This window comes from Heterocephalus glaber, unplaced genomic scaffold (assembly GCF_053883595.1).
Source record: "Heterocephalus glaber isolate CG9 unplaced genomic scaffold, H.glaber_assembly_v1.0 deba00001481, whole genome shotgun sequence".
Lineage (NCBI taxonomy): Eukaryota > Metazoa > Chordata > Mammalia > Rodentia > Bathyergidae > Heterocephalus > Heterocephalus glaber.
Window position 1 is genome coordinate 61,810,256 of NW_028258317.1, and position 21,860 is coordinate 61,832,115.

At 38.4% G+C, this 21,860-nt stretch overlaps 1 long non-coding RNA gene across 1 annotated transcript; it reads left to right on the top strand.

The window, feature by feature from the left end:
- Positions 1-599: 599 nt before the first annotated feature.
- On the top strand, positions 600-21,058 carry LOC147825988 (uncharacterized). Its single transcript, XR_015440131.1, has 4 exons — positions 600-646; positions 4,045-4,234; positions 5,969-6,069; positions 16,377-21,058. It is a non-coding gene; the product is annotated as an uncharacterized LOC147825988 (long non-coding RNA).
- Positions 21,059-21,860: the final 802 nt, after the last annotated feature.

Below are 21,860 nucleotides of genomic sequence, written 5' to 3' on the forward strand. Positions count from 1 at the left end.
TCATGTTTTCATTCATGTAAAAGCATCTTTGGAAGATATTTTATGCATAAGGCACGATGTGTTATGATGGGTACAGAAATGCTTACATATTTCTCTAATACTGGAATCTCTAGGTTTTGAGGTTTAGAAGAAAATATTTAGAAATTGCCTTTGTCCCTTCGAGTCATTTTGATACCTTTGAGGACAGAATCCATGTTTTGAATGTGTAGATCTAACGCTTCCTTCACCAGACGTAGCTGAAAGTAAAGCAGTGCGCTTCAAGGGTCTCGTACTTGGAGCACTGACTCCAGGCCCTGCCACTGTTGGCTTCCTCCTCACCTCTCTCTGACGTCTACAGCAACATGGAAGAGGCCCCTCAGCCTCCTCTAGGCTTCCTCTATGTGAAAACTCCAAGTTCAAAGCTGTCGTTAAACCATTACTTTTTATCAGTGTCTTCTCCTCTTTGGACATATTACGGGACACTTACTGTTATCATTTATTGTTGGATTTAAAAATAATCATTATTTAAAGAGGGCAGCTAAAATCAAATCACAGACCCATGGAAAAGAATAAATGGCTACAGAATTTCAATTCTGATTTTCGTAACATTTCTGTCTTTCTTTTAGAAAGTTCAAGATGGAAAATTCTCCTCAATACTTCCCAAGAGGTATCTCTCCTGTTGAAAAAAGACATCCATTTCTGACACTTCAAAAAAACCCTTCTTCATGGCAAGAGACTTTTGGTTCCCTATTCTTGGATGTTTCTGGGCACCCTGGGTTGCCAGGCATCCATGGACTTGCTGAGTGAATCCTCATGGCCCTGACTTAGTGGGGCCCAACTGGGGACCTCTCTGGTACTCAACAGCATGACTGATGATGGCCCCGTTTATCAGGCCAACTCTCTCCAGGTGCTTCATGTACAGTTCCGAGCCACAGAATGCTCATGCAGATCTACCCTGATGGGACTCCGACAGCAAAATAATTTTCAAAATGTTTTAGGACCCCAGGCACCACTAAAATAGCTTCACTTGTCACTTCCACAGCCTCGAATCAGAATTAGCCTAACATGGAGGGGATGGCAACAGCACATCAGCCTGTCAAGCAGGGAGATTTGAACTTGTGGGGAATGTGGCTCAGAGACTGACAGGAAAGCGCATTCAGCTGGGTGACACACACTGCCAGGCTGATATGGACGTGGGGTTGGGAGGGAAACGGAGAAAGGAGACGAACTACATAATCCTGTCTTCATGGCAGTTTACCATTTATATTTCCATACGCATGTTTTCTTTTCACCATCAACACAGGTGTGTATGTAGGAGATTATTGTGTCTACTTTAAGCAAACAGCCTCAGACAGATTGGAGACTGCCCCAGGCCCAGAGAGAAGGATTTTTGCAGTAAGAGGCAGTTTTCACTCACTACTGTATCCTGAGCACCTAATGCATTGCCTGGCATAAAGCTGGCAATTAAATGGTCCCTAAATAATTTACACAGTGACCGAGCTAAAGTTCAAATCTAGGCCACTTTTATCTTTCATTTATTTTTATTTATTTATTTTTGGTACCAGGGATCAAACGCAGGTCCTTGTGCTTGTGCAGCAGGCAGCGAGACCACTGAGCCAAATCCCCAGCCCTTCATCTTTTTTTAAAATTTAATTCTATCGGTACATTTTAGGTGTACAACGTAATGACGTTCATCATTGGAGATTTGCACCTTTACATAGTCTCTCTTGGTTCTTATTTTTTTCCTCTTCTCCTGTCCTCCCTTCAACCCCTCCATCCCTCCCTACTTACAAAGACTTTGTTTCCATTTTTACATTTTCTCATATTAATCCCATTCCCTTCTTTCCTTTCCCCTAGCCCTCCCACTTCCTTCCCCTTTGCCCCTTTTCTTCCTATTTCACATTATCTATTACACATTTAGTCCTTATTTACACTTTCAGGTTCTCGCACTAGAGAAACTATTCAGTATTTACACATGTGTGTCCTATTTATTTCACTTAAGAGTATGGCCTCAGTGTGCATCCACTTAGCTATAAATGTCTCTAATTTCTCATTTTTTATGGCTAAGTAGTACTCCATTTATAAAAAAAACACATTTTCTTGATCCAGTCTCTTGTTGATGGGCATTTGGGCTGTTTCCAAGCTTTAGCTATCACAAACTGTGCTGCTATGGACATGGGTGCACATATATCACTGTGGTATGATTCTTTTCATTCTTTGGTGAAGACACCCTAGGCCACTTTTATCTTGAGGTGAAGTGTGGATTGCCTTCACGAGTGGGGAAGAATAATTTAGAATCACAGCATTGCTGAGGACAGTTGCTGATAACACTTTGCTCAGAGCAGTAGGGGACTAGGCTGCTACCCTGGCCTGGGGAGCTGAGAAGCAGAACTGGGGATGTGCATGATGAGATTCAGGAAGAAGGGGTTCATGTATGCAAGAGAGAGCCAGGGAAAAAAATGCGTATCCAGAGCTCAGGAGGTCCTGGTAGTAGTGAGCCCATGCACGAGGCTGATGTTTAGACCACTTCTGCCTCTTTCTTTTGCATACCAGGAACTCAAGGGATAGGAAAGAGCTTTGGCTGATGTCACCTTGGCTTGAAGTCTGTCTGTTGTAGAGCCCATGTTCACATTCACTATACCATTCTGTCTCGGTGGGAAATTGTTTTCACTTTAGTTACGTGGAGATCAGCTAAGTGAAAGTCAGTTCATCACTCGAGTCTTGTCTGATATCCAGTGGAGGAGACAGATATGTGACACATACCGTGTAATTGATGTGAGGTGAGATGAGCTTGCAGTAGGGGTGTTTGGCCAAGTGGAGATTAGCAGGAAGGCAAAGACCCCAGCAAGAACTGAGCACAGGGTAATAGTAGCATAGCAAGAGCAGCTCAGAGCCTGGGCATGACTGTGGGGGAGTATCTCAAGAGACTGGAAAGTGGACAAGAGCCAGAGCGATAAGGTCTTGTGTTCCTTGTAGAGTTTGGAGTGGACCATGAAACATAAGAAAAGCACTGGAGAATTCTCTGCAGGGAGTTACATTGGATAAATGTATATTTTTAGAAAGACCACTCATATAATTTCTTTAAAGTATTTATGATTTTAGAGGGTGATTTACAGGACTGCTATATTTCAAAGAAATAGTCCTAGCATAGAATTTGTAATACCTAGGGAGACATCTAAATGCATGTTAAATTGTAAATGAAAGGGGACAACACATGTAGTTAATGTGGATAATACTGCATACATTAGGGGATTGTTTTTATCCCTAAGGGCAGGGTCTGCAATGAATTTTTAATCTTTTTGGCTTAAAAAAATCCTGAGTGATATTAAAAGGCCATACAGGATACTTGCCTACAATAGGGAAGAAGGCTGCTTTCTGATCCATGTAAATATCCCTTATTGATTTAAAAATTCATTCTGACAAACTATAAAGTAGATATTTAAAATGTGCACAGTGCATGAAATTACCTCACATTACTAGTAAATGCATGCCTTGTAGCAATTATGTCACTTATGCTCACACTAATTAAGTGTTGATGCGTGAGCAGTAAGTTGCAATGATGTCGTTAACTAATGTACATAAATATTCCCTTTAAACTGTAATTGCACTTTGCCACAATGTGAAAGAAGGCAGGCTCAATTTAGGAATTATGTAGGACTGTTCTTGAGAAAATGTTAAGGGACTCTGCAAAGCGAGAGTTTGCTTCCGTGGTGCTGTGCTCCTCATACAAGAGAAAGGAGAGGAGAAGGACAGGTCTTAGAAGTCTAATACTCAAATCTGTCAAGAACATTCACATATTCTCTCTTTCAAGATGCGGGTGGTATCCAGGGCCCTGGTGTCGATTGCACAGAACGAGTTTTCTGAGCTGAAGGAGCCCACAAGACTTAACGCGCACACTATGCCCAGCGGAGGGACACTGCACTACATTTCTGTCACAAGCATTAGCTGATCTCCAGGAAATTTGTGATGTTGTACCCATTTGTTGAAGTCAAGATTTATGATGCCCCACATTAATGTGATTTTATTTTTAACTCTAAAACTCCAAATCCTGTTTTTTCTCCCCAGAAACAAAGGCCAAGGTAGCCAGAGAGGGGACATGTCATCCTGAATAGCTTTTACAACTAGAGCCAATAGAAATGGTGAGGCTTCTGTGGTCTGGAGTCAGAGGGCTCAAATTCACTAACTGGGCATCTGTGCGCTCTGGGACACACATCTGTCTCATTTTGTGGCTGATAATGACCCCCCTCTGAAAATGGTAAGATGATTTTTCTAAAAATATTCCTCCCTGTGCCAAGAACAAAAGAAAGACTAGTGCCCCTTACTGAGCTTAAAACTAAGTTTGTTGACTCATGCTAAGAAGGAAATGAGCAAAGAGGGGAAAAGGGCCTGGTTATAATTATTAGTGACAGGATCTGGGGGAACAGCAGTCAGCAGACAAACCTCAATTACTGGGGTTAGAGAATAAAATGTAGAAAGCGCTGAAGCTATTTTAACTTTATTTTGGTTTCTGAGTTTAGATTGTCAGTTGAGGTTTTAGTAGGAGGTGAAATGAGAAGGTATTTTCTTTTCTGTTTTTTTTTTTTTTTTTTTTGGTACCAGGGATCAAACTCGGGTCCTTGCGCTTGCGTAGCAGGCAGCGAAACCACTGAGCTAAGTCCCCGGCCCCGAGAAGGTATTTTCATGCTATTTGTAGTTGAAGTTTCTTAATTCTAAGAATTTTAAGTGATATATAATCTATGCTTAGTATAATATTACAGTGTCCAAAACATTTCTTTTATGTAAATCTCTATTAGAATTTTTTTTGGGCCTTCATTTACTTGGGTAGGTTATACTGTCCTTGAATCAATCAGGATAGATTGAGTTTTCTCATAGATGGCTAGAAGGTGCGGGTCATCAGAACCATTCAGGGGTCCAGTCTGATAGAACAGTCAGTCACCACATCAGAGGTAAAAAACATACAAACAAAACACAGGCTAGGGATTGGTAAAGGACTCAATGGTAAAGGACTTGCCTAAGGGTGTGAGGCCTAGGGTTCAATCCCTAGTGCTGGAAAAAAAAAGTGTTGCAGTAAAGGAAAGCTCTGGAGGGTCTTGCAAGGGTAATTAGATGCTCTGGAAGTGGTATCTCTTATGTCTGTTCACTTTCTCAAACTATAAGGGAGGAGGTATAGTCCGCTCTCCACACCTGTGGGTTCAATCAACTGCTGATCAAAAGCTTCAGAAGCATCTGTCTGAACACATGCAGACATTTTTCCTTGTCCTTATTCCCTAACAATACAGTATACCAACTATTTGCATAGTATTTATATTGTATTAGTTATTGTAAGTAATCCAGAGATGATTTAAAGTATACAGGAGAATGTGTGTAGGTTATAAGAAATTCATATGCATACCACACCATTTTATATAAGAGACTATAACATCTGTGGAGTTTGATATTTGTGGTGGGTGCTGGAACCAGTCCTCCGTGGATACCCAGAGACAACTATTAGGAGAACTGTACTATATGCAGGGGAGGGAGAGAATTAGTTCTTTTTGGCAAACAGCTCCTAGAGCATTTACTTTTCTGAGATTGAATTTTGTGTTTTTATAAAACATTTATTCAGTAGCTCATGCCTGTAGGACAGTGTGGTAGTATCTTCTCATGCCATCTTAACCCACAGCAGCAAGGATGGACAGGATTCCTAACACCGAGACAGTTCATTGCTAGGCATCTACGATAGATACCAGTCTCAGCTACCCAGCTGCTGTACTGGTCATAAGGAAAATATTAGAGCCAAAGCACACAGGAAGAATTAATAGGTATCTTTTTGTACAATTTGAAGTCCTGCATTGAATTTAAAACAAATTAAAAGAAGGTACTATTTATCTTGAATGAATTCTCAAAGAAGAATATATTTAAAAATACTGGTAGTAAAACAATCTGAAGAATTAAATATAATAGACAAAAAATTTGAACATTCCCTTTAAAACTATTGATTTGCTACTAGAAACCTGTACTGAATCACTATTTGAAGTTCTGCAGTGAATGAAGTCTCTTGAAGATCGCACACTCTGTGAATGTCACTTCCTATTGCGATTGAGGAACAGGGTAAGTAGACAGTTAATTTTTTGATCTTTTGTGTCTTATGTATTGATGTGGTTTTAAGGTGTATCCCCTCCAAAACTCATGGTGAAATTTAATCACCATTATTAAAGTGTTAGGAGGTAGGGCCTTGGAGAGGTGTTTGGGTCAGGAGACTTGGGCCTTGTGAATGGATTAGTGCTGTCACTGTGGAAGCGGAAGTGGGTTTGTTCCTTGCTGCTCTTTCTCTAGTCCACTCTTTGCCTTTCTTCATGTGATGATTTCCACAATGTCACAACACAACAAAAGGGCACATCCCAGATGCTGGCACCTTGGTGTTAGACTTCTCAGGCCCTAGAAGGGTGAGGAAATAAATTTCTGTTTATTAAAAACTATCCATTCTGTGGTATTATTATAGCAATATGAAATGTATTAAGGTAGATGCATATAGTTCTTGTTTATTTAAAACTATCTTCAAGTAATTCTTACAACTTTAAATGATTGATTTAGAGCCTTATTGAATGGAAAAGAGAGCCTTATTGAATGGAAAGATGAGATAAAATAGAAAACAGAAAAGTTATAGAGAGATTAAAGGGGCCAAGTGAAAATGTAAAATAGCTTTAAAACATTGCATAGGAGATGGATTATTCCATCTACCTGAAAAATACCACATTCATTATAGTTTTGGTATGTTTTCAGGCCTTTCCAACCTCTCAGACTATAATTTATTAAAAGCAGCTGTAATTTGTAAGTTTTGAGACTCAAGGTTGAAAGACAAAGGGTGAATTCATTTCTTGCTGCTCAAGACAGTTACAACTGGAGAAGCAAAAGTCAAGGTTTATGTAGAGTTTTGCATGGGTATGAGGTTTTATAAGTTAATTTAAATGAGATCACATTTTGATTGAGTGGGAGCTAATCTAAGCCAGTAGTTGATTGGATGGAGTTGATATTAGAAGGGTTTGCTGACAGAGTGATTCAGCATAAGGGTCACATACCTCAGGCATGAATGGAAAGTTGGTTCTTACATTCCCTTGAAAGGGTTTATATCTTACCTTCTGCAAAGCCCCATCCCCTTACCCCCCTCTACAATACCCACTGGAGACTCCCCTTATGTAAGAAAAAGTCTAAAGATAAACCCTTTGGAACACCTGCTATGTGACAGAGACTTTGCTTTTTAAGTGGCTCCATATCTGAGTCTTGTAGGAGACTCAAAATTGATAGAAGTCTGTGTACCATGATGGGAGTGAGATGGCAAGAGAAACCTCAGTGGAACTTGTAGCTTCATAATGACTTCTTTAGGTCAAGTCCTAAAAAGTATGCCAAGGTCTTTATGGTCATGAACCAGATGAGGGGATTCCAGTTAGAGGAAAGGCAGAGAACTGTTCAGCAGTCATTCCTTCTAGAGTACCAAGAGCAATTCCACATGCACTGTGATGATGAGCTCCTTCCTTCCCTCACACCTCAATGTCTTTCTGGCTTTCCTAAGATATCCTGTATACTGGTGTCAGATTGACTGATGGGGGCTTTGGAAATGCAATTCAAGTTGGCAGAAGTCTAAACATTTTTAAACACAATAGCTGTGCTGGAGATATGAAGAAAATGTCTGGAAGATATTTAACCTTGAGATCAATGCACAGGAAGGCTTCATCCTTCCCCTGTCTGCAGGGGCATAAGCCTTACCCACATCTAGGTCCCATCTAACTGAAAAGAAGGAATTCAATGTTGACAGCCTCCCCTGAGATGCAGAGATAGAGGAAGTGGAACAGGGGAATAAAAAGATAAATTTTATAAGGATCCACTGGCTGTTTTGGAGACAGAAAAGAGAGCATGCAGGGTGAGGATGTTTAGGTGGTAGGTCTAAGAGTAAGCAATACAGAAAGTTTCTTGGTTCATGTAATAACCCAAATGATTTAATGTCCATAATATCACCAGGAATACAGCTCCATTTTCCTGTGGATTTCTGAGCTTTCTGCCTCACTATGCTCCACATATGTATTGGATTTTTCTTTAGTCGGACTTTATGGTAGGAGAAAAGTAGCTGCTAGCTGTTCCAGGCTACAATTTCCTTTTGCACAGTCAGAAGAAGAGATGGAATGTCTTCTCATATTTAGGAAAGTCAAACAGTTATTTTGATCGGAGTCATCTTAGATAATGTGCCTGCATTTGAAGGACTCCTCGAGACCAGAGGAATAGTATGGGCTGGTTTGGATTCATTCTTTTCTTTACCATGGCCAGAGGGGTACTGTGACCTTGCTTGGTTAAGATTCATCTGAGCCTGCTAGAGCCAAACCAGTTTAAACCCCCTAGTTGTTTTCCAGGAACAGAAAGGAGAAGCTAAAGAATTAGAGACTTACTTTCTAGTAGGTGACCACAACATCCATTTCCTATGACTCTGATACCATCAAATGCCAGACTGAAGATGTACAAGGCCTCTTAGAGGGCCTGACTCTCTTCTTCCTTATTTTTTTTCAATTGGAAATTTGCGCCTTTACATAATCTCCCTTGGTCCTTATTTTTTCCCCATTCCCCTGCCTCCCTTCAATCCCTCCACCCCTCCCTATTTACAAAGACTTTGTTTCTGTTTTTTCCTTTTCTCATAATTTTTCCTTTCCCTTCCCCTTCCCCTCCCAATTCCCCTATCCCTTTGGACCTTTTCTCCCCATTTCAAGTGATCAATTATTTGAATAATTTTAATCCTTATTTATACTTTCAGTTTCTCACACTAGAGAAACTATTCAGTATTTATTCATGTGTGTCCTGTTTATTTCACTTAAGAGTATGGCCTCAATATGCATCCATTTAGCTATAAATGTCTCTAGTTTCTCATTCTTTGTGGCTGAGTAGTATTCCATTTTATAAAAAAAAATCTTCTTTATCCAGTTTCCAGTTGATGGGCAATTGTGATGTTTCCAAGTTTTAGCTATTAAAAACTGTGCTGCTGTGAACATGGGTGCACATATATCATGTGATATGATTCTTTTAATTCTTTGGGGAAGATACCCAGCAGGGGAACACCTGGATCAAATGGGACATCTAGTCCTAGTTCTTTGAGGTATCTCCATACTGATTTTCACAGTCATTTCACCAGTCTGCACTCCCACCCAGAATGGAGAAGGATTCCTGTCTCCACACAACTCCACCAACACTTGTTGTTGGTTGATTTCTTGATAGCAGCCATTCTTTCTGAGAGGAGGTGCAATCTCAGCATTGTTTTCATCTGCATCTCTAAAATAACCAATGATGTTGAACATTTTTTCATGTTTGTTTGCTGCTTTTACTTTTCTGTCTGAGAAATATCTGTTCATTTCAGATGCCCATTTTTGAATTGGGTCTTTACATTTGGGGGGTCTGATTCTTTTCAGTTCTTTATATATTCTAGATAGTAGTCCTTTGTCTGAGTACAGCTGATGAAAATTTTTTCTCACATTGTAGGTTGTCTCTTAGCTCTGTTGGTGGTTTCACTTGCAGTGCAGAAGCTTTTTAATAAAATAAGATCCCAGTTGTTGATTCTTTCTGCTAGTTCCTGTGCTACTTCATAAAGTCTTTTCCTATGCCAGTGTCTTCAAGAGTTCTACCTAACTTATCTTCCAGCAAGTTTAGTGTTTAGTTTAGTGTTTAGCAAGTTTAGTGTTTCTATTTTAATATTTAAATCTTTAATCCACTTAATTTAGTTTAGTGCATGGTGATAGATATGGGTCTAGTTTTAATCTTTGGCAGGTTGAAATCCAGTTTTTTCAGCACCATTTAAGAGGCTATCTTTCCTCCAGTGAGGGTGGTTGGCTCCTTTGTCAAAGATGAGGTGGCTGAGTGTGTCTGGAGTTGTTTCTGGATCTTCCAATCTGTTCCACTGGTCCTGAGGTCTGTTTCTTTGCCAGTACCATGCTGTTTTTATCACAGTAGCTTTGTAGTATAGTTTCAAATTGGGGATTGTGATACCCCCTGCCATGTCTCTGTTACCTAGAATTGCTTTTGCTGTTCTGGGTCTCTTCTTGTTCCAAATGAATTTTTGGATTGTATTCTCAAGGTCCATGAAGTATGCTGCTGGGATTTCAATTGGGATTGCATTGAATCTATATAGCAGTTTTGGAAGTATGACCTTTTTCACTATATTCTTTCTTCCTACCTAGAAGCAAGGAATGTCTGTCTATTTTCAGATATCATCTTCAATCTCTCTTTTCAGAGTGCCATAGTTTTCAGAGAAGAGGTCTTTGATTTCTTTCATTAGGTTGATTGATTCCTAGGTATTTCAGTTTCTTGGATGCTATTGTGAAAGGAATTGTTTGCCCTATTTCTCTCTAAGTGAGTCTGTTGTTTGTGTAGAGGAAAGCTATTGATTTTTGTGTGTTGACCTTGTAACCAGCTACTTGTCTGAATTTGGTTATTAAGTCTAGAAGACTTTTGGTGGAGTTCTTGGGGTCTTCTATGTAGAGTATCATGTCATCTGCAAATAATGCCAATTTGACTTCTTCATTTCCCATCTTTATTCCTTTTATTTCTTTCTCTTGTCTAATTGCTGTGGCTAATGTTTCCAAAGCTATGTTGAACAGAAGTGGTGATTGTGGACATTCTTGTCTTGTTCTTGATTTTAGTGTGAAGGATTTCAGTTTTTGTCCATTTAGTATGATATTGACTGTTGGTTTTTCATAGATAGCTTTTATCAGATTGAGGTAGAGACTGTCTACTCCAATTTTTAATAGGGTTTTTATCATAAATGCATGTTGGATTTTGTCAAATGCTTTTTCTGTATCTCTTGAGATGGTCATGTGGTTTTTGTCCTTGGCTCTATTGACATAGTGCATTACTTTTATTGTTTTGTGCATGTGGAACCATCCCTGCATCCCTGAGATGAATCCCAATTAGTTAGGATGTATCATCTTCTTGATGATCTTCTGCATTCTATTTGCCAGTATCTTATTAAGGATTTTTGCATCTATGTTCATTAGTGAGATTGGCCTATAGTTCTCTTTTTCAGTTGGGTCTTTCTCTGCTTTGGGGATCATGGTCATGCTTGCTTCCAGGAATGAATTTGGGAGTATTGCTTCCCTTTCAATTTCATTGAAGAGTTTAAACAGTGATGGCAGCAGTTCCTCTCTAAATGTCTTGTAGAATTCAGCAGTGAAGCCATCAGGGCCTGGGCTTTTCTTAGTTGGTAGCTTTTTAATTACATTTTCAATTTCATTGGTTGATATTGGATTGTTTAGAATCTTTAGGTCTTCTTCGTTCAACTTTGGTAATTCATATGTATCTAGGAATCTGTTCATTTCTTCTGTGTTTTCCCTCTTATTGGCATATAGTTTCTCAATTAGGTAGTGATGATGCTCTGGATTTCTGCTGGGTCTGTTTAATTTCATCCTTTTCATTCCTAACTGCATGGATTTGGGCTATTTCTTTCCTTTTTCTGATAAGGTTGGCTAAGGGTTTGTCAGTTTTGTTTACTCTTTGAAAGGACCAACTCTTGGCTTCATTAATTTTTTTTTTATCATTCTCTTCATATCCATTGCCGTGATTTCTGCTCTGATATTTACAATTTCCTCTCGTGTGAGCTTTGGGTTTGTCCTGTTCTTCTTTTTCTAGAAGCTTGAGGTTCAGCATCAGGTTGTTTAATTGGGCTCATTGTGTTTTCCTAATAAGAGTATTCACTGCTGTAAATTTTTCTCATAAGACTGTTTTCATTGTGTCCCATGGATTCTGATATGTTGTATTGTCATTGTCATTTAATTGTAAGACCTGTCTGATTTCTTCTTCAAGTTCCTCTGTGACCCATTGGTTATTCAGACATGTGTTGTTCAATTTCCATGTGTTTATGAAATTCTTGCAGTTTCTTTTGCTTTTGAACTCCAACTTCATCATACTATGATCTGATAATGTACATGTGATAACTTCAATTCCTTTGTACTTACTTAAACATGTTCTATGAGTGAATATGTTGTCTATTTTGGAGAATGACCCATGTGCAGCTGAAAAGAATGTGTATTCTGATTTTTTGGGTTGGGACACTCTGTAAACATCTGTTAAGTTCATTTGTTCAAGGGTTTGATTGAGTTCTAGTATTTTGTTGCTTATTTTTTGTCTAGTTGATTTATCTATTTGGGACAGTGGGGTATTGAGGTCCCCCCTACCATTGCATTAGTGCTTATTTGATTTTTCATGTCCATTTGTATTTATTTTATATAGTTGGGTGCACTAGTGTTTGTTGCATATATATTAATTATTATCATCTCTTCCTCTTGGTTTGTTCCCTTTATGAGGATGTAGTGTCCTTCTTTGACTGTATTAATCAGTTTTGGTTTGAAATCCACTTGATCAGCAAAGAGGATAGCTACTCCAGCTTTTTTGGGGGTTCCTGTCACATAGAGTATTGTTTTCCACCCTTTAGCTTTCAGTCTATGAGTTTCTTTTTGAATTAAGTGTGTTACTTGTGTGCAGCATACTGTTGCATCTTGCTTCTTGATCCATTCTGTCAGTCTATTTCTCTGGATTGATGAATTGAGACCATTAACATTGATGGTTATAACTGATGAGTATTGACTTATCATTTTCCTGACTTTTCCTTTTTGTTGGATTCTCCCCCTTTGGGTTTAATTTCCTGTCACACTGGATGGATTCATTCTACAGGGCTTCCTGCGGTTGTGACCCTCATTGTGTTTTCCTAGGACATTGTCTAAAATTTTTGGAGTGCTGGTTTGGTATTCACGCAGTTCCTATGGCACTCTTTGTTACGAAAGTATCTTATTTTTGCATCCATTTTGAAAGATAGTTTTGCAGGGTACATCAATCTTGGTTGGAGATTGTTTTCCTTTAGGGCTCGAAATATGTCACTCCAAGCTCTTCTTACCTTGAGGGTTTCTGTTGAGAAGTCTGCTGTGATTCTGATAGGGTTTGCATTGGATGTGATTTGTTTCTTTTCTGTAATGGCTTGTAGAATTTTGTTCTTCTGTTGAGTTTCTGGAATCTTAATTGTTACATGCCTATGTGTGGATTTTTTTTTTTTTTGGTCATGGCTAGTTGAAGTCCTGTATGCCTCACTTATCTGTATGTCAAGTTCTTTTCCTCTGCTTGGGAAGTTTTCTGCCATCACTTCTGTGAACAGTTTTTTTTTCTGTCAGGTGCACTCTCTTCTGTTTCTTCATTGACTCTTATCAGTCTTATATTATTCTTCTTTGCATAGTCTGACAGCTGCTGGGTTGATTTCTTGGGGTCCCTTACTATGTTAAAGAAGTTTTTCTTTTCCTGGTCACTAATTGCAATCTTATCTTCTCTATCTGAAATTCTGTCCTAACATTGGCTCATTCTGTTGCATAAACTTTCAATGGATTGATTAATCTGGAAATCTGTTTGCATCTGTTTTATGAATTCCATTTGTTTCCTATGTTTGTATTCTATCATGTTCCTCAGCTCCTCTGATTTTTTATCTGTGTCCTCTCTCATGTCTTGCACTATGGGCACCATCTCTGCTGTTATGTGAGAAATTATTTCTGATTTCATTTATTCTAGATCTTCTTTGTTGCCAGTTCAGGGAGTCCAGGTGGTTGAGTATCGGGTTGTTCCTCTTGTTTCCCTTTGGGGTTGCTTTAGGTGATCTGGAAGTCTGGTTTTGGGACTTGTTTACATGTCTTCTCATTGCAGGGTAGGGTGCTGCTGGTGCCCTCACAGCTCACCTGCTTGGCACTTGGTAGGGCTCTGTTCCTCTACACTGGGGGCAGTGGAAGGGCAGCCCAAAAGGCTCAGCTACTTGGTGCTGGGTGGGGCTCTGCTCCTCTGCAATGTGGGATGTGATGGTACAGTGAGCCAAAAGGCTCCTCTCTTCTTCCTTATGGCCAAGCACTTAAAAGACTCCAAGACAAGCATTTGTTTACACTTGCATCTAGATTACTGCTTCTCATTTCAGACTCCAAGATCTTCATCAAAGCCTGGAGCCTGGGGCTGGAATTACAGCTGAACCATAGATGATAATAAGGAACTTATTAAGGAACTGACTGTTTATGTTGAAGCATCAGAGAATTGTTTTTGAAGAATTTTGTGGTAGAAAGTTTTATAATGAGATTTGTAGTTTGGAAAAACTACTTGAATGTCAAATAAATCGAATGGATAGAAATTAAATAGAGGTTTATAGTACTTAAGGCAAGACACTGAAATAAAGCGTTTGCAGTGGTGACAGGCGCGAAAGTCCTATATGAGAACATTTAAGGAAGTGTCTAAAGACTTAATAAATGAATTCTTAATGGTGATGGCAAGAGGATTTGGTGAGAGAAAATAGAGGGTCTGTGATGCATGACATGGCTGGGAAGGTCATAGAATCTATTTCTGAGAGGAAATTTTTTAGTAATGCAAAACAAAATACTAATTTCCCAGTCTAATACTAGAAAAACATGATGGTTTTTAAAATTTTTGTTTTGTTTGGTGAAAGTAAATACTAATGAGTTATAGAGAAAGAGTTTGGAATGGTCTGAAGTTCTATTTTTGTTCATTTGCTGAATTCTTACCCTTCAATGAATAATAGAATAATAATATTTTTGTTTATTCTTTGGTTCAGAGACAAGGAAGTCACTGAAAAATATTCTTTTCTCCTATGTTGTTGCTGGTCTGGAAGCACCAAAAGCCATCCCTCTTTGCCTTGGAGGGACATGCTGAAAAGCTGGGTTCAACAGTCTTCTCTCTCTTGTAGTCTCATAAAAGCCTTATGCTTTTCCATCTGGTCTCTTCAGTTTGATAGTCAGACTTCTTGGTGACATCTTGGGGCTCACTAAGATTGAGTATATTTTTAAATAAAATTCTAGGGTGGTGAGAGAAATGACTTATGAAGCAATGTTTTCTTTACATGGATATTTTTGAGTTCCTATGACCAAAGCTTGGTTTTCTGCCTCAGGTTTCTTGGTCCTGAGAACTTTCAACAAATCTTGAGTGCTAGTAAATAGGCTAGACCTTTAGCTCTCAGTACTAGTGCTAGAATAGAAATACACTTGTTACCATATCACAGATTTCTTATGAACAGTAAGTGTTAATGTGTGATAAGTATGAAGTGTTTGCAATTTCAGACTTTGTAATTGCCCCCTCTTTCTGTCATAATAAAACTCAAACTCACTTGACCTGAGAAGCGCCACTTTCTCTGGTCTGGATTCTGTTTCCCTCTGTGGTTCATATCCTTCCATCCCTAAGCCATCTACTCTACTACAGACACAGTGGCATTTTGATTTGCTTGTAACCTTCTAATGACACACTGCTGTTTCTCAACTTTGGGTGTTTTCTCCTGCCACCCTACCTGCCTAAAAGGCTTGTCTGCTTGTGTTTCAGTCCCTCTCTAAGATTCTAGGCCCTTCTCCCCATTCTTTTCAAACCAAGTTGGACCTAAGGCAGATGTTTGTATTAAGGTTCAGAGTGTGGAGTGGGAACATGAAGAAGGTTTCTGTGGGTCCCTCTTCTTGATGATTGAGATAAAACACACAAGGAAGGCAGCACAAACTGTAATTTTACAGATGGGCAATGAAGTTATGAAAGGTTTAACTAATCTATCTGAAGGAATAAAACAAAGATTTAGAGCTGAGATTTGAACACAGGCATTGTCTCCTAGGTACCAGGGTATTTACTTTATGCTACACAGAATGTGGTGAGTGACAATTTATTTATTCCTTATCTATCCTGCTGTTGTTCCTTCCTACTTATCTGCTTATCAGGTCCAATAAACTTTACCTAAGGCCTAAGGATAACAAGAAAGACCTTATGCAGAAAATAAAATCTTAGATTAAAATAACCATTAGAAAGAAAAGACGTGTAGAGGTGTGTACTCTGATGGCCTCTTCTTTACTCTTGCTCTAGATCTCTCTCTTACACCTGACAGATGGGAAGGATTCCTCCTTCTGCTACTAGGAGGGAGATTGCACCAGCCCAGCTTCCATTATCCTTCCTAACCTTCTTTGGTGTTCCCTGTTCTTCTTATCCCCACCCTGTACCTACTTCCAAGTCAATATATCTCATCTAGTTATTGATTGCTGAATAAAAAACTACTGCAAACTTCAGTGGTTTAAAATAAATTTTCAAACATATGACTTAGAATTTTGGACAGTATTAAGCTTCTGAGCAGTTTTGCATTGACTGGGGTCACATGCTTGACCCAGCTGGAGGTGGGGCTGGTCTGGAAGCACCAAAAGCCACCCCTCTTTGCCTTGGAGGGGCATGCTGGAAAGCTGGGTTCAACAGTCTCCTCCCTCCTCCTGTAGTCTCATAAAAGCCTTGTGCTTTTCCATCTGGCCTCTTCAATACGATAGACTTCTTGGTGACATCTTAGGGCTCATTAAGATTGGGTATATATTTTTTATAACATATATTTGCTTTTGTAGGTTTTAGAAATCTAAATAGCACGTGTTTCAGGAGAGGAAATGGAAATTGCCCATCTCTGAAGAACTGGAAACTACCATGTGCGACTTCTACCACCTTCTGTTGACCACAGTGGTCACAGGGCCTCCCAAGTTTCCAAGGACGAGCTCTCAGAGCCCCAGCACCTGATGGAATAATGTTAAATGGTGATCATTCTTAATGCTCCACTATAACCTGCAGAAAAGCCACTCTCTTTCCAGTGACGGTGATGGAAACAGTATGGAGTAGCCGTCCAGCACCTAGGCTCTGCTGACTTCAGGAGGTGGGATTTTGATTGCACTATTTACCTGCTGTGTGCTCTGGTGAAATTCAACTTCCTGTGCCTGTTCCCTCATTTAAAAAAAGAGATAGAGAGAGGTAAGTAATGTTCTCCCCCACAGAAGGTCCCTACCTCCTAGAGTTATAGCAAGATAATTCATGGAAAATTCTTGGAACAATGCTCATGTAATGGAAGCATGTAAAGGTGAGCTATTGTTAGAGACAAAGTAGTGTTACTACTCATTGTCTCAATGCCTTTCCTCCTGAAGAGAATCCTTTGCTTTCCTAAAGAGTTCCATGACAGGACATAAGCCACTCTCTCTTCCTTCTAAAATTGGACTCCCTTCAAAGCCTCACATAGACGTAGCTGCCAAAAGAGGAGCCTACTTCAAGCTTGAACTTTAGGTAGCAGATTGCCTCTAACTTGAGCAGTGTAAAACTTCAGTGCTCTTGGGACTGAACTTCTCACAATGATTGTAGCACATTTTAAATTGTGTAGAAAATTAACTGTTTGATCCTCTGTCTCTTCTATTAGGCTGTGAATTACTTGAGAACAGAAATTTTAAACTTCACTTTTTTTCTCCAATTCTAAGCAAGATAACTAAGGGTAATCTTCAACCTTTTATAAAATGAGTGATGCAGGAGTTATTTACTTATTTATTTATTACTACTTGGGCAGGGACAAGGTTAGAACAGAAGGATTATAGATGCTGTACAGATGAATAAAATGTTACAGTTACATACTCACAAGAGATTTTTGTAACAGGTGAAGAAGCAAATATATGTCCCAAAGAATATATTCAAGAGTACTAATCCAGTAAAATTTTTGTTTTATTTATTTTCTCTTAAAATATATAATAGGTCCAATTTTACTTCGTATGCCAGTTTCCAGTTTTCTTTTTTGTTGATACATTATAAATCATGATCCAACTGCACTTTAGCACCAGCTGAAATTATAGCTTCTCTTCTCACATATTTGTTCTAGCTTATTTTTTATGTATCTATCATTTCTCATTACTTTTTGAAGTCTTTGGCTTTTTATCTTTCTATCATGTGGGCTTTGAGTTCTTGAAAACACATTCTGCTTTATAACTCTACCTTTTGGTTTTCCAGACAAAATTCAGATTTGCACTTTTATTACTCCTTTGCAGAATGATGACAATGATTTTGGTTTTCAGTGGCTTTCGTGCTTCTTTTACATCCCTTAAGGATTGTGTATCACATTTTGGGCTTGTTCAGTGCCCCTTGTTTTCAGATAAAATCCAGTTTCTGGAGTTAGTTGGGTCCTAGTGGACTAAAATGGAATAATGAATGACAGTGATGACAAACAGATCACAGCCAAAGCTTTCCTAATGAAGGTCCTTGGACTTACTGAGAAAAAAAATATTTAGAAAACCATTCATTCTATATGCTGAATATACAAAGCAAAATGTTAAAAAAATTAGACACAGACATTAATGCTCCAATACTCTTTTCTCCACTGACTCCCCCTCTGAGGTCACCCCTGTGACCATGAATGAGTGCAGATGATAGGAAGTAATTATTATGTCTTGGGCTTTACTTGGTTTACAGTAAAAATTTTTTTTTTTTACTTTGTAGTGCATGGATATTTAAAGCCCATGATCGTGATCACTCTTTCAATGTAACTGTGAAACTTATAGGGTGACTTTTTAAAAACATAGAGTTATGCAGTTTTCAACAAATATTTATTGGTGATTGTAATGTGCAAATTGTGCTGGACATAATGGGAGATATAATTAGGGATATAATCTCTCTTTTGTAATTGGCTCTCAAAGAAATTATGGGTGTTGAAGTTGGAAGGTGCTTTTTGAGGTTATTTGTCTGTTCTCCAACTTTATAGATAAGAAATCTAATTTCTGAAGGCTAAGTGACCTTGGGAAATGCACTCAACCTTTTCAAACTTTGATTTCCTTATTTAAAAAATAGAAATAATAATATATAACCCACAGGGTTGTCATAGCAATTTAATGCAATGATTTATGTTGACTATGCAGTTAACTGCTGTCCATAATAAGCTCATAATAAGCTCATAATAAGGTACAGCCATGTACCTTGTAATGACAATGGCATCTACAACAGACAGTAACAATGGTGGTTCCATAAGATTGCGTCACTTAGTGACACCATTGCCATCTTTGTTTGAGTACATACACCTTATGATGTTCATGCAATGATGAAAGTTGCTTAATGATGCTTTTCTTATGATGTTTCCCTGTCAGTGACACATGAATGAATTATTGGTAAGGATTATATAGGTCATGGCAAAACAAGGATGCAGATCCAGTTCTTTTAAGCTATTATTTTATGTACCTCTCCATGCTATAAATGCATTATTTTCCAGTCTGGGCAAGTTTTCTCTTTCATTAATGCCATATTCAGAAACAGATAGGTGTTAATTGTCAGGTTGCCATTTGTTTTCAGCAAATCACAATAAACAAAATGGTATTTCAAACAAAAACAACAGTAACAAAAACTCCAAACCTTTTTTGTGTGTATGCACTGCTTAGATGCAGTATGGTAAAAGTTAAATATATATATTTTTAAGTTAAGACTTTCTAATATAGACACAGATTAAATGTCATCCATTTGTTCTGTGAAGCATCCCAAATGCTACAGGATACGCTCCAGATTGTAATTTTTATGAGATTTTTCACACTCTGAGTGCTTATCAGTTTATTTTCTGGCTGTTTTGGTGGTGGTCAGCCTGGGCCCTCTCCTCCTGGGGGGCAAAGGTAAATCCTCCTTTCTACCTCATTTGCATACTTCCCATCCTGAGCTGGGCAGCAGCCAGTGTTGCTGGGAGGCTAGTGAATTGAATGTTCACCAATCTTCTTTTCTTGGAAAGCTTGTCTCCTTATCACTTTATGTTAAATATGGATGGGAAAGTCTCTCCTGATCTCACCTCCTAAGTTTAGCCTGCTCTCAAATGCACGTGCTTCTTTCTAAAGAGGGCTGAGGGGAATAATTTTTTTTTTTTTTTTTTGTACCGGGGATCGAACTCAGGTTCTTGCGCTTGTGCAGCAGGCAGCAAAACCACTGAGCTAAATCCCCAGCCCGGGAATAATTTTTAATAGGCTTCAACAGAACTGAAAATATGCTGTTGGGCCTCAGACTTGGATCTCCTTGTCCTCTGTAGCATTATTTTAAAGCAAGATTGTGCATGCATGCGAGTGTGTGTTTGTGTGTGAATTTGGTGACGTTAAATAGTTTCCTGCTTTTTGAGAGTTGCTTTGTGAAAATAATCTTTATTCATATGTCAAATTATTACATCTATTTCTTTGTATTTAATTCCTCTCTATTGATATATCTAGCTGTATTTACTCATCAGTTTTAACCCTGAAAACAATAGGGCATGTATTAGGGTTCTCCAGAGAAACAGAACCAATAGTGTGTGTGTGTGTGTGCGCGCACGCTTAGAGACTGATGATAAAAATTGGTTTGTATAATTATGGAGACTGACCAGTCCCAAGATCTGCAGTCAGCATGCTGGAAGTCTAGGATCACTGGTGGTGTGATTCTATCTGGAGTCCAAAGGACTAAGAGTCAGGAGATATGATGGTATAGTTCTGGTCTGAATGTTGGAAGGCTTAGGACATAGGACAAGTTGATGGTTTGGTTCAAGTCCAAAGGCAGGAAAAACTGATGGCCCTGCTCCAGACAGCCAAGAGGAAGAAATGCTTCCCTGCTTGTGGAAGGTTCAGCCTTTGTTTCTTTCATGCTTTTAACTACTTGGATGGGAACGCCCACATTAGGGAAGGCAATCTGATTTACTCAGTCTACCAATTCAAGTGTTAATCTCATTCAAAACACTCTTATAAACACATTCAGAATAATGTTTGACCAAATGTCTGGGTATTAAAGAGACCCAGTAAAGTCAGCACATAAAATTAACCATTTTGGTTCTTAATGGAATATTTTTTTTTCAGTGCTGAGGGTAAAAAACAGGGATTCATGCATGTATGCTAGGCAAAAACACTATCATTAGCCTACATCTGCAGTCCAGCTTTTTTTTTGTCTTCAACTACTGTGATGCGATGAGAAGTCAGATGTGTAAAATGTATATGGCTATTTATAAAATTAGCCTTGACCAAATTTCTAGTTCTTTACAAGTTTTATTTTGCTGAAATAATTCTAAAGCATGGCACTTTGGGGCCAATTTGTTAATGTCTCTGCATAGAATCAGTCACAGTGGGACTAAGTTTCCACAAATTCAATATTTTTTGTTTACTGTTTACAAAAAGAGTGGAATGTGTGGTCAGCTAGAACTGAATTTGCATCCAGGCTTTGGCATGCAGTATCTGCATAAATTTGATGTATTATTTTAACTCTCTATGTTCCTCTCTCCATGAAGTGGAAAAATAATACTTTCTTCATAGTATTAATTAAATGACATAATATATGCAAAACAGATAACTGCCTTTTTAGTTTTAAAATCATTTGATTTTTTCAACATAAAACTTTGATGATATTGCATTATATAGAATCCATTTTTGATGCAAAATTGTCAATTGTTGTGTTCGTATTTGACAGTACATAATAATGAATTTGCCAATCCAATTCACTGAAGTAATTAATTTTTTAAATTATTTATTTATTTTTTTCATTAAGTTTATTGGCACATTTTAGGTATACAATACAGCTATACTCATCATTGGGATCTTTTACCTTTACATGATATATCTGGTTCTTATTTTTTCCCCATTCCCCTGCCTTCCCTTCACCCCCCTACCCTTCCCTATTTACAAAGACTTTGTTTCCACTTTTTTCCTTTTCTTGTATTTTTTCTTTTCCCTTCTTTTCTCTCCCCTACCCTTCCCACTTCCCCTACTCCTTTAAACCTTTTCTTCCTATTCCACAATATCAATTATAGATTTTGATCCTTGTTTACACTTTTAGTTTTTCATACCAGAGAAACTATTAGGTATTTACATGTGTCTCCTATTTATTTCGCTTAAGAATATGGCCTCAGTGTGCATCCACTTAGCTATAAATGTCTCTAGTTTCTCGTTCTTTATGACTGAGTAGTACTCCATTTTATATAAAAAAAATCTTTTTTATCCAGTCTCCAGTTGATGGGCAGTTGGGCTGTTTCCAAGTTTTAGCTATTACAAACTGTGCCCTTATAAACATGGGTGAGCATATATCACTGTGATGTGATTCTTTCAATT